This window comes from Maniola hyperantus, chromosome 16 (assembly GCF_902806685.2).
Source record: "Maniola hyperantus chromosome 16, iAphHyp1.2, whole genome shotgun sequence".
In the NCBI taxonomy this organism is placed as follows: Eukaryota; Metazoa; Arthropoda; class Insecta; order Lepidoptera; family Nymphalidae; genus Maniola; species Maniola hyperantus.
This window is the reverse complement of record NC_048551.1, coordinates 941,093-953,429: the sequence shown is the minus strand read 5'-3', so window position 1 is coordinate 953,429 and position 12,337 is coordinate 941,093. Positions and strand designations below refer to the sequence as shown.

Below are 12,337 nucleotides of genomic sequence, written 5' to 3'. Positions count from 1 at the left end.
ATAATTCTGATTATCCTTGTACTTATTCTGGTTTTCCATTTTCAGGTACGTTTCACATAATTTCCAAAAAGAAAGTAACGGTGACTGGCGCGGAAAATGAGTTTAGATGGATAAAGAAAATAAGGTAAGGTAATATTTATCTCTGCCGCATTCATTTTCTTTAAGAAAATCTGCTAAGGAACAAATTTCGCTGAATACCAAAGCCTAGATTGTAATATTCTCTTGCAACGTTATCGATATCTCCCACACTAATTTATCAATAGGGGTGAAGCCTAATGGTTAATATGTTAGCCTCCTATTTGAGGGATCGGGGCTTCGATCCCGGGTATGCACCTCTAACTTTAAAATTGACGTGTGGTGTAAGCAATTTTTTTTAAACATGAGCCATGAGTTAATGACTGACTAATTTCCCCCTTTCCCCTCTAATTAAGCGTAAAGCTTGTGCTAGGAGTAGGTACGACAGTAGTGTAACGGGTGGGATTTGAACGGGTGACCTTTCGGTTTTCAGTCCGCTTCTTTAACCGTTGAGCTATCGAGGCTCTAATTAAACATCGTCTTGTTTTAACGGTGAAGGAAAACATCGAGAGGGAACCTGCGGGCCGGAGAGTTTTCCATAATATTGTACTTAATGGCGTGTGAATTCGGTAATTTCGCACTTGGCCAGCGTGGTGGACTATGGTGAAACCCTCCCCATTCTGAAAAGAAACCAGTCCCCTTGATCACAAGTGGTTGGTGCAATTAATCGCCCGATTAAGTTCTGAATTATAATACAATAAACAAGAAATCTTCGAAGTTTCTTTTCAATCAGTAAAGTGGTCTCGGACGGCAAACTTTGTTACTTCGCTAAGTCCTTATTCAAGAAAATTTACGCAGCTTTATACTTTCAAGTCCTTAAGTATCGACTTAAGAGTGCTCTCCACTGTCGTTCCAAGTCGAGCATGCTATCCTAATCAACATTTATGGGAGGGACCATGGAGTAGAAAATATAGGAGAGACATACTCAAGAGGACGTAATTTGCGCGAATTAGAACAACACGAATCAATGTTTGGTACTTTTTTTTATAAAAATGGCGAGCAAACGAGCAGGTCGGTCACCTGATGTTAAGTGATTACCGCCGCCCATGAACATTTGCAGTACCAGAGGAACCACCCCATGTTGTAATCTAATGGGAATACCGCCGAAGGGAGTTGATTCCACAGTTTGGATGTGCGTGGAGGAAAGGATCTGGCACAACGGGTGGTCGAAGTGCTCCAGAAACCCAGGTGGTGAGGATGGAATTGTTAGCGGTGGCGTGCGGTGCGGTTGTAGAAAAAGGAGGGTGGAAACAACTCTTCGGAACACTCCCCATTATAGAGGCGACAGAACACGCAAGGAGAGCTTACGTACTTAAAGAGTACTTTAGTATTTTATTACAAACTTATCAATATTTTTATTTATATACACTAAAGAAATTATCATATAGGTAATAGGTATTGTAAATGCGAAAATGTGTCTGTCAGTCTGCCTGCTAGCTTTGCTGTTTAACCAATTTTGACGAAATTTGGCACAGGGTCAGACGTTTGGTTCAGTTTGCATCCCAGGGAACATATAGATAGATATAGATAACAATAGATACATGCACATATCTCGTAGTTATAGACGAAATAAAAAGCTATTGTAGTTCCAGTGAGCTGTCCATGACCTTGCGACCTTGCAGGATTCAATATCCTGCCTGCCGTTTATCTGTAGACCCCTCGTTTGCGGACGCCTTATGGCCGGCATTCTGACGTTATAAAAATTGAGGCTATTTTTACGCCCCTTTATATGTTATACATGTCGTAAAAAGTTATGAAAGTGTCTGAGTATATTTAGATTGAATTGTCTTTTATGGAGACTGTAGTTACACTGCAATACTCAATCGGTTTCCAAAGGGCTTCTATGATATTTGGTGGCGTATATTCGGTATCGTCCGCTTAAATTTTTTTTACAAAAAAAATAAAAACCGACCTCGTTACACAAACACTAAAAATTTAAAAATAATTTAATTTATTACCGAATATATTATGTATACAAGAGTTAATATAGTTCCATAATAATATTTTTTGGTGCCGGTGCCAATTAGCTTTAGCTGCGCGAATTGTCTAGACTTCATATTTTTATGGGACTCCACAATGGCACCTCATGGGCACCGACCCCAAAAAATATTATTATGGAACTATATTAACTCTTGTATACATAATATATTCGGTTATAAATTAAATTATTTTTAAATTTTTAGTGTTTGTGTAACGAAGTCGGTTTTTATTTTTTTTGTAAAAAATATTTATTTCACACTTTTTAGTGGCCCCATGGAATTATGCTATGACTGGTTAAAAATGTACTGTTTACTAAGCTATTACACTGATCGCGAGCAATTTACTCTTATCCGTTGAGGAGTTCCAGTATCTATCTTCGAAGATGTTCATCAGATCTTCACCAAATTGAAATGGGACCAACTTTGAAGTATACCCTTTCAAACAAAAAAAGAATTTTCAAAATCGGTCCAGGCGTTTTCGAGTAATCGGGGAACATACATAAAAAATATAAAAAAAAAATTAAAAAAAAAGATTCCGACGAGTTGAGAACCTCCTCCTTTTTTTGAAGTCGGTTAAAAATATTTTCAAGTCCACGATAACACTTTCCACTGTTACAGTAGTATCGTGGACTTGACCTGTCACGTACCATATACCCTACTTTTAAACTTTTGCATAGCGGCCATTATCTAATTCACCATCTTGCTTTTTATTATTAAAATTTGTTGTTATAGCGGCAATAGAAATAAATACCTACACCTCTAGTCTCTACCTATTACGATTCATGAGATGCAGCCCGCTGACAGACAGACGGACGGACGGACAGCGAAGGCTTAAGTGATAGGGTCCCGTTTGGACCCTTAGGGCACGGAGCCCCCTTAGCACTTAATAAATCATCATTGTCATCATCACCTTAACCCATCGCTGGCCCACTACTGAACATAAATTTCCTTTCAGAATGAGAAAAATTTAAGCCATAGTCTACCACGCTGGCCAAGTGCTAATTGGCAGACGTTACTCAACTTGGAAAACATTATGGCATCTCAGACATGTAGGTTTCCTTACGATGTTTTCTTCGTAGTAAAGGGCATATTCCACCTTCCTAAATTCTCATCATCATCATGATCAACCCATCACCGGCTCACTACAGAGCACGGGTCTCCTCTAAGAGTGAGAAGGGTTTGGCCATAGTCTACCACGCTGGCCGTGTGCGGATTAGTAGACTTCACACCCTTGGACGATTTAACCTAGTTAGTAATGTAGATTCTTTCTAAAACGTAAGTGTCAGCAAAGAAACGGTTTTGAAAAATTCCTCCCCTAAGGGTGTGAAACAGGGGGTCGAAGGTTGTATGAAAGTCCTATGTTTTTGAAGTTAGAGACGTCAAAATCAACATTTAGGTTCTTAGCTTTAAAAAGTTCACACCCCTTTGAGAACATGGAGAATTCTCAGGCATACAGGTTTCCTCACGATGTTTTCCTTCATCGTTAAAGCAAGTGATATTTAATTAATTAAAACGCACATAACTCCGAAAATTTATAGGTGCATGCCCGGGATTGAACCGATCTCCGATTAGAAGGCTATCAGAGCTTATTTTCCTGATGACTTCTGGTATCACCGTATTTAGTAAATGATTGATACCAATTTACGAGCAATCGACGAGTGCCTTCACCCCATCTATTAAGGCTTTCGCGTCAATTTCGATTGGTTATTAAGGGTTTAATGAACCTACTTTATGACCTGGTGGATTTATCTCCCTTATAACCTATCGATGACATCTTTTCTGAACGATTTTTATATATCTTCTCAGACTAATAATATACCTAACTAAAGCTTATGCTCGCGACACTTTCTCACCCCTATTTCACCCCCTTAGGGATTGAATTTTCAAAAATCCTTTCTTAGCGGATGTCTACGTCAAAATAGCTATTTGCATGCCAAATTTCAGCCCGATCCGTCCAGTGGTTTGAGCTGTGCGTTGATAGATCAGTCAGTCAGTCACTAAGGTAGGGTGTATACACTTTTCTGGCATAGCTACCCTACGTGTCGCCTGCTAGTTGCTACGTATAACTAACTTATGTATTTCCAAGGTAAGAGTGAATAGACAATAGACATCTGCGCGTTCAACCTAGATCTCAACATTGCTTTCCATTAGGCATGAAGGCAGCAACAAAGGGAATGCGTGATGACAAACTGTCCTATAGGTACAGGGTGTAACCAGAACGCTAACAAAAAATTAGCGTTATTATTATATATAAACACAATCCAATACCAATAAAAACCGACCAAGTGCGAGTCAGGCTCGCGCAATGAGGGTTCCGTACTACAGTCGTATTTTTTCGACATTTTGCACGATAATTCAAAAACTATGATGCATAAAAATAAACAAAAATCTGTTTTAGAATGCATAGGTGAAGACCTTTCATAATATGATACCCCACTTGATATAGTTATCTAACTTTGAAAATTGAAAATACTAATTATTAGTTCATGACCACAATTTAATTTTTTTTGTGTGATCTAACCCTAAATTCACGGTTTTCAGATTTTTTCCCCAAATGTCAGCCATAAGATCTACCTACCTGCCAAATTTCAGACAGACAGACAGACAGACAACAAAGTGATTCTATAAGGGTTCCGTACCTCAAGAGGAAAAACGGAACCCTTATAAAAACATTAAAAAAACCATTTGCCTTCATTCATTATCATCATTCATCGGTGATTTAGTATTTTTCAAACCCGCAAAACAAAGCTATGAAATATCCCCCCCCCCCCCCCCCCCCCCCTTCTCACCCCTCCCCCAAAAAAAAAAAAAAGAGGTAATAAACCAAACACTCATAGAGCCCATTCAATTTTAAAGGAGCCGGTTTAACCTTATAATATATTTTGTTGCAAACCAACAGTTAATATTGAATGCACTGTACCTATCTGGCTAATGTGAACTGGAGCTTTAAAGAAGTCCACCGTCTGCGTGAGACCTAATGAAGCCTCAAAATGCACAATAAATTGTAGCCCACTTAGTGAGGAAATGTGTCGCGCTCAGGGTATTAGTGAAGGTTCACTGGTCGCCCCTTTGTGATCATATCTATACTATGCCTATAGTAGTATACGTACTATAATTTCCGTTCATCGTTCATCAACGCTTGGCTGACAGCATAACATTTTAACTAGCTCTTTCACTGACTGTTTTGTTAGGTAAGTACAGTGGAAACACGATTAACCGGACTAATAATAAAATCCCGCAAACTATTTTTTTGGACTTACCTTTGCACAAGTTTAAAAAATCTATTAAAAATATGCTCCTGAAAAAAGCATATTACACAATTGAAGATTATCTAAATGATAAAAGAGCGTGGATTTGACCTGCAGCTCGTTCCAGCAACGCACAAGACTGCAAATACTATTTTATACATGGCATAATTTTGTACCTATATCAAATATTTGAAAATAGCAACCGCCGAGTTTCTTGCTGGTTCTTCTCGGCAGGAAAGGCATTCCGAACCAGTGGTAGATGCATCCGACTATTCGTAAGCACTTGTAAAAGTTTATACGAATAAAAAAAAAAAAAAGATTTTCATTTTCATTTTCATTTTCAATTGTTGTCGTTAGGGATTCGGATAATCGAAAATCCGGATAATCGAATGTATGAAGAAAAGCGGGTTTTGTGCATACCCATTATGTAGTTCACTATAATAGTATTTACAATTTTCAAAGTAAGATAACTATACCAAGTGGGATATCATATGAAAGGGCTTTGCCTGTACATTCTAAAACAGATTTTTATGCATAATAGTTTTTGATTTATCGTACAAAATGGCGGAAAAAAATACCCGAATATGGAACCCTCGGTGCGCGAGTCTGACTCGCACTTGGCCGAACAATTTTCGGTTGGTGGTCCGGATAATCGCGAATCCGTATTTAACCAAGGGCCGGATAATCGAGTTTCTACTGTATACAATTATTATAGACTCATTCTAATTTAAACCCACTTTGAAAATTCTAGAAAAGGAGATGTTCAATTCGACCTGTATGGAGCTTTGTGTTAGTTCTAATACGTTTAAGTGACTTTGTAAAGTGGTGATTATAAAAAGAATACCCGGCTGAGTTTATCGTAGCTCTAGTTTTAAGTACGTAACGATAATATCATCATAGAAATTAACAATTTTGACCATCAGTGAGCGTAACATTTTACCTATTCTAAATAAATAATTTGAGTTTGAGTTTTGATGTAGGTATATCCGTGACTAGCTTATGCTCGCGACTTCGTCCGCGTGGACTACACAATCTCTTAGGGGTTGAATTTTGGAAAATCCTTTCTTAGCGCATGCCTACGTCATAATAGCTATCTGCATGCCAAATATCAGCCCGATCCGTCCAGTAGTTTGAGCTGTGCGTTGATAGATCAGTCAGTCAGTCACCTTTTCCTTTTATATATTTAGATTTAGATTATATTATTTGGTTAATACAAATATGTAGCTCATTCTGCGACTTCTTCCGCGTGGATTTAATTTTAAAAAATCCCGGGGGAACTCTTTGATTTTCTGGAATAAAACGTAGCCTTTAACCACAGGTCCAGGTCTTTAACTATTTTCATGCAAAATATCAAGTCGATCCGTGGTGGTTCAGTTGCATGATTGAAGAACAAATCAACAAGCAAGCACATTCGACTTTTATTGTAGTAGTGAAATAGATTGACCAATGAAAATAGTTTTATACTATGGCCTTATGGCATGCGATTTAGACATCACACTTTATCGACCAATAAACATGTATGTCGTCTATCTCCTCATAACATTTTTATAGCATGCATTTTGGATTCCCCCCCCCCCCCCCCCCCACAACCAACCAGTACCTAGATGCTTTCTTTATACGATCGAAGAATGTACAGGAGCCGGCAGGAAATATTGCACATCGACTATTAGAAAGAGGTTTCGGCTTCGTAGAACATTGTCTCTGTCACTCAAACCTATGTGACATTTTGTCAGTCTCAACGATAGAGACAACGCTCTACGAAACCGTTATCTTTTTCTACAGGTCGATGTAGAATATTTTCTGTAAGTATAGTTTATAATCTAGAATAGGTAGGTTTTTATTCTGAGTAATTATTGTAAGTAGATAATATACGTGTTGTTTCTACAACAAAATATAAATGATGAAAACTATTTTTTACTTAACATAAATCTGCTTTCTGAAACAGTGCGGTTGGTAGTAAAGTTCTTACATAATATTTTGAGTGGCACAGGTTGTCTTACATGGATTAGAATAAATTCATTTCATTGAATTTCATAAATTCATTTCATTTATTTTCATAAATAATTCATTTCATTTCACAAACTCATTTCATTTTCAAAGCTTATTCGACGTAACACGTGATAAGCTCATGGTGGCACACTTAGCGGGGATGGTGTGAACTGTGAATTAGTACGGGTTCATTGCCTACGGCCCCTCTGCGATACTGTTATTTATACAGGGTGTAACCAGAACGCTGGCAAAAACGAAGACAGATGATAGTATTGATATCGGTAATAATAATCCAACAAATATCTACCTATTTATGGAAAAGTCTGGACCGCGCGAGCGCAAAGTTGCACGCTTTTTATAAATATTTATATTTAAAATTCTATGTGCTCTGTTACCATGAAATAATACCGTAATCCTTTAGTGTATTAAACGTTCAACGTAAATACGAAATTTTATTGAAATAGGTTTAATATCAATCGAATAAAACTGGGTTTTCTCCTAATAGTCGTGTAAAAAATGCGTATTTTGGGGAAACTTTGCGATTTTTTTGTATCGAGCCAAATTGTGCCGTGCCAATCGTGTTTTGGCTCTCGTAATTCACTAAAGAATAACTTTAATTTTTGTAGTATTAAAAAATATATTATAAACTTAATTATATTAAAAATAAATAAATTTTTGGGGCCAAAACTTGATTCTATGATCATCCGAAATTGTCTTTTGGGACGCAAATCGCCTTGAGTGTTTTCGCTGTATTTACTAATTTTTGTGACGTACAGTAAAAGTATATTCATTAATTAATTAATTCCTATATACCTACTGTATGATACGACAAAGGGACAAGCACTTAAGTTACACTAGTTCACTAAAAGCGTCGGCTTAAGTGTGCCATCAATGTCCCGTGTCTTATATCTATCTTTTACTAGCGTTTTCCCGCGACTTCGTCCGGGTTTTTTTGAGATCCTGTTGGAGTTAGTCAAAATCCTTTGTTTGTAGTTTAACAAAACTTACATGCAAAGTGCGTGGACCACAAGATCAGTTAGATGGTCGGGACCAAGAGGCACCAGAGCCAGAGGCAGGCCATATGCCAGATGGGTAGACGAAATAGTGGAGATAGCGGGTCGAAGGTGGCTAGCCTCAGCTAAAGATAGAGCCAAGTGGAAATCCTTGGAGGAGGCTTTTACCCGAAGGGGGTCCATACAAAAACTTTAACTTTACATTATAATATAATTAGACCTAGGTACTTATGTAAATAGTTTGTAATACTAACATACTAACCCTAATTTTAATTTTATAATATTAACTAACTACTAATCATAATTATTTTAAGTAGGTACTTACTCACTATAACTTTATGTCAAAAACTTTGTATGGAATTAAATAAAGCTTTATTATTATTATTATTACATGCAAAGTCTTATATTTCTAGACTCAGCGGGTTAAGCTCTCAATAAACAGGTATCTTCAGTCAGCCAGTCTTATTATCTTACCTGGTGGTTCAGTATGATGTATGGCAGCTATAATTAAACCCAAACTTATCTCTTAATGGTTCCACAAGTTCCACGCAGCCTCGTAAAGCAATTCTGAATCGCATGGCAGAATTCCAAAATTCCCCCTCCCAGAAACTGAACCCCGGATCTCCCGCTTGTGGCGGTCGCCACAGATGCAACTAGATGGCGCTATTCAATCGATAACATTTCATGACGTAGTACCGAACAAATGTACCGCCGACAGTACTCACACTAACGGAGTTTTCTGCAATCTGGACTATATAAAGAAGTTTCAAGACACAACCGTCGGCCCAGCTGGCGTTACCGAGCACAACCAACCGCTCGGTGGGAGATACCCATTACCACTGTGTCTGTCACGCAGGACCACCGCTTCGCGACAATTTCCCTCTACGTAGTTTTGGTGCGCTTACAACTGTGTCTATCACACTTCGCGACAATTTTCCCCCTGTGTAGTTTTGGTGCGTCTGAATGGGCCCTTATTTATATTACGTGATCATTCGCTTGCAACCAATAAAAACGGATAGACAAAGATAGATTTGTAGAAAAAGATCTAAACACAATAGAAAGCTTACCTATCTTACATAACAATAAAGCAACAATGGCTGAAATTCCTCGTCTTCCGAACAAAAGAGTAGTGGGATCCGCGAGCTCTTGAGTCGAGTGAACCTTAGCTATTGTGCGATCGCTCTTCTTTAACTGTCTTTAGAGCTTAATGCATACAGCTGGTAAAGTGAACCAGAGTGAGAAAACCCTTGGTTTTGAGTCTTGACTCTGAATTGACATCTGTCTATATATTATACCCTACAGATATGCAACTATCGTGGCCCTCTCAGTCCCTCTCGCTCAAGCAGATGTACCTACTTACTTGTGAAATGTTATTACTTCTACACTTCACGTTGTTTGTCAAGATCTCACGTAGAAATACACCTTGACAAACAAAAAAAAGTGGCCACGGTGATAAGGATAAAAATAATAATTTTGTCACGTTCTAATCAGAGCCTTAATGCATTTATCTCGTTTTAACAGTAAGATTCACATTAGGGCTAGTTCTCAAGGTATTTGTTCTGAGCCTATTAGATAACCACATCACTGCTATTGGGCTAGCTAGGGTTGACATGAAAGTGAAAAATAATAAATAAAATAAATAAAAAAATCAAAAAAAAGAAATCCATGAATGTAATAAAAATCCTCAGAATAAATACAAAATCTATTAAAAATATGCTCCTGAAAAAAGTATATTACACAATTGAAGATTGTCTAAATGATAAAAGAGCGTGGATTTGACCTGCAGCTCGTTCCAGCAACGCGCAGGACTGCAAATTCAATTTAAGTTCAGTTCCTGCGTTTAAGAATAATCTAAAAAAGAAACTCCTAAACGATCAAAAAACTCTAATTAGTTCTAGGTTATATTTTAGTTTGGTCGTTTGAAGCTGCTAATTTGCTACATCTAGGTACCTACACACGTAATGTAAGTAACATTTCGCCCGTACCTATCTCGGCAGACAGCTCGTCAATACCACACATATACCATACATGTTAATTATGCTTTTATCTGTATTTATTTCATTGCCTTTCTAACTATTACCCTTATATAAAAGGGCAAGTTTTTAAGATTTTTAATTACACGCTATACTAACCATGCACAATGACTATTTTTTATTTTTATTTTTTAGCTCCGTTTAATCGAACTCATCCTGTCAATCACAGATGTTGGTGAAGACTGTTAGGCTCGTGCACGTCACTCTTATTGGTCCTGGCAGAATACCAGCGCTCAGGTTTTATTTTAAAACCTGCAGCATTAATGCTGAGCTGGGGCCATTTCATCTTGTGCCAAGTGGGTGCAAGAACTCATTTTAGATTTAATTAATTATTAAGTACTTCTTATTATCTACTAACTACTATCTACTAACTATTAATTTTAAGTTTGTTTGTACCTTAGGCATAAGATGAATAAACCAGATTTCTTTCTTCTTTCTTTCTTTCTTTCAAATACTTTTCTTATACATGACATAATAATGTATATCAAATCTTTGAAAAGAGCAACCGCCGAGTTTCTTGTCGGTTCTTCTCGGTAGGAAAGGCATTCCGAACCAGTGGTAGATGCCTTTGACGATTCAAAAATACTTGTAAAAGTTTAATTGCATAAAAAATATTTTTATTTTATCGTCAATAATACTTAACACAACATCTGGCAAGTTGTTTAATTCAGCAAAATATTCTACTTCCGAGTTATCGCCATGTCAGCTGTGCCCGGTGTCGGAAATCCTTAAGGCTGTCAGTATTTCCTTTGATGAAGGATGAAAGAGGATCGATCTGCGAGCGTTTACTCTTTGAAAATGGCTTTAACAAATAATTTATCAGCATTTTATCAGTAACTTTTGAAGTTGAAGTGGTTATTCATTAGTAACGTGCATAGAATATAATAGAATACATTACAATATATTTTTATTCGAGTAAACTTTTACAAGTGCTTTTGAATCGTCAACTAGTTTAATTTACCACTGGTTCGGAATGCCGTTCCTACCGAGAAGAACCAGCAAGAAACTCTTGGACGGAAATACTAAATCACTAAAACTACAAAAAGAGGCAAATGGTTATTGGTATTGGATTGTGTTTAGATATAGTAGGTATAACAATAATAATAATAGTTTTTGCTAACCAAAACGGTTCACCCTGCAGAATATCTTCAGTTAAATAATTCGTTGGCCAGATCTCGTTTCTCGTTTTTTTATTTATTTTATTTTATTACTTTTCCCTGAATTTTCTTTCCCCCAGTCGAGATTTTTTGTTATTCTTATGTGTATTCTATCTGTGAAAACTTGTCATTAGCTTTAATCTTCTTCTGTTTTTACCTATTCATTTTTTCATATTAGCTGTAAGCTTTCCTGTTAAATAAAATAAATAAAATAAAATAAAAATAAAAATATAATATTCTATGCCCGCGACTTCGTCCGCGTGGATGTAGGTTTCTAAAAATCCAGGGAACTTTTCCGGGATACAAAGTAGCCTATGTCCTTCCCCGGGATGCAAGCTATCGATGCACCAAATTTCGTTAAACAGATGGGCCGTGAAAGGCTAGCAGACAGACAGACAGATAGACAGACACACTTTCGCATTTATAATATTAGTATGGATGGAAGTATGGATAGTATGGATGGATAATATAGTCAGAATGTGGTCTACATATTTTTCACACGGAACTCTACTGGGAGTCCGGATTAGGTATTATTAGACCCTGGTACAGATATTCTTGAGAAGTCTAGGTTATAAATGAGTCTAGCTCTGTATTCAGACATGGGATATAAATTGCATGGAAGTACTGTGTCCTGCGGGATGAGTCTAATGGACATTGGACATTGCCTTGTGAGATCTAGGATTTACGTACCTTGTTAAACACTAGATTTATGTGTTAATTTCTTTGTTTTATCTAAGCCTATAAAATGTTATGTTATTGACGCCTGAATAATGAAATGTCGAGTAATAAAGGTAATCGTTTTAGGGTTCCACAGGAATGTTTAGGAACTACTTTATGCGTGTA

General features: G+C 37.1%; 1 protein-coding gene across 2 annotated transcripts in view; it reads left to right on the top strand.

The window, feature by feature from the left end:
- Positions 1-12,337, top strand: part of LOC117989419 (dopamine D2-like receptor) — a 244,895-nt gene that overhangs the window by 48,489 nt on the left and 184,069 nt on the right. Inside the window, exon 1 of one of the 2 annotated variants that reach the window (XM_069504004.1) lies at positions 51-124. The exons of the other annotated variant lie outside the window; for it this stretch is intronic. The gene's annotated coding sequence lies outside the window, so the exon portion shown is untranslated. Of the gene's footprint in view, positions 1-50; positions 125-12,337 lie in introns of those variants that run through there. 2 annotated transcript variants of the gene reach the window in all.